Genomic DNA, 1,670 nt, shown 5'->3' on the forward strand with positions numbered 1-1,670 from the left:
TAAACTGCCCTGTGATCTTTCGATTAAAGGTGGTATTTAAATTTAATAATAAAAATAAAAATCTATTCCAGTTCCCCCAGAACTGTGCGGATGGTCAGTTATGGAGAAGCTGCTGGGTATTCTGGAAGAGACGTGAAGAAGGAGATATTGTAATTAATCTAAGAGAAGAGTCTTCAGGCTATGAGCATTACTAAACTACAAATATATACCGGCTTTGTATCAGTTGAATTATCAAGGCTTACCCCCCCCCCCAAAGAATCCTGGGAATGGTAGTCTGGTAAGGGAGTGTAGTGGAGCACTTTTTATTTTTATTTTTTAATTATTGTTTGTTTAGATCTCTAGCCCCATCACAGAATACAGTTGCCTGACTTCCCTGGGGGAGATGGAATGACTATTAGAGCAGTCAGTCTTTCTGTTTTCCAGACTGTTTTTCTGCTTTTATGATTAATTTTAATTGATTTTATCCACCATATGCTTTTTGTAATTTTTATGCTTAGAAACTTTGGTGATTAAATGGTATTTTAAGAGATGAAATAAAATTAATAACAAACAATGAGTGGCACAAGAAACAAGAAGCAGTGCTGGCCAGGAGCAGCTAAGAATTCTCTGAGCTTAAGGGTCTCTTTTGGACACTTGATTCCACAAACAGCATTCCCTGTGCTGCTGTGTTCACAAAGGCATTGTAAGAAACCAGTGGCAGGCTGAATGTCTTACTGAACAGAAGAGAAGAGCATGAGCTGCTTTATTCTTAAATGGCACCTCTCCTCAAAGTGGACTACAGCGGTACCTCGGGTTACAGAGGTTACGGACGCTTCAGGTTACAGACTCCGCTAACCCAGAAATATTACCTCGGGTTAAGAACTTTGCTTCTGGATGAGAACAGAAATTGTTCTCTGGCGGCGTGGTGGCAGCAGGAGGCCTCAATAGCTAAAGTGGTGCTTCAGGTTAAGAACGGACCTCCAGAACAAATTAAGTTCTTAACCCGAGGTACCACTGTACTCAACTGAGTCTTTGTCTAGGGCAGTTTCAGGCATTCTGATTCCCTGGAGACATTCTGACCTCCTGCTGTACATCATTGTTTCCCCTCAACATGACTCATCCAAGCTGCTGTATCCCAGGATACCCATAGCTGGTGCTCTTAGTTCCTGGTCTACTGCCACCCATCACATCAGGAGGCACAACAGGGCTGTAGCGTGGAGGAGCCTATCTCCTCGTGTGCCTCTCTGCTATAACAAGTAGTAACAGGAATGTGTGTGTGATATGTCACCATCACAGCCAGCATTTCCCCATCTCCCACAAGTTGCATCCAATGATCGGAGAACAACAGGAAAGCCCTGAATGCCATATCACACGGTTATTTTCGAAGCATTATCAGAGAGTCTGGTTAAGCCGGGGTGGGGAATGTGGCCCTCCCAACCCTTACTAGCCCCAGGCAGCATGGCCAAAAGTCAGGGCTGACAGGAGTTGTACTCCAGTGGCATCTAGAGGGCCACCATTTCCCCATCCTTGGATTCAACTACAGTCCTAGAGAAAGGTCTCTTCTTTCCGTATACAGTGGTACCTCCGGTTCCAAACTTAATTCGTTCTGGAGGTCTGTTCTCAAACCGAAACCACTCGTAACATGAGGCGCGCTTTTGCTAATGGTGCCTCCCGCTGCTGCTGCGCTGCTG

Source organism: Podarcis vaucheri (assembly GCF_965113315.1).
Source record: "Podarcis vaucheri genome assembly, chromosome: 2".
Classification (NCBI taxonomy): Eukaryota; Metazoa; Chordata; class Lepidosauria; order Squamata; family Lacertidae; genus Podarcis; species Podarcis vaucheri.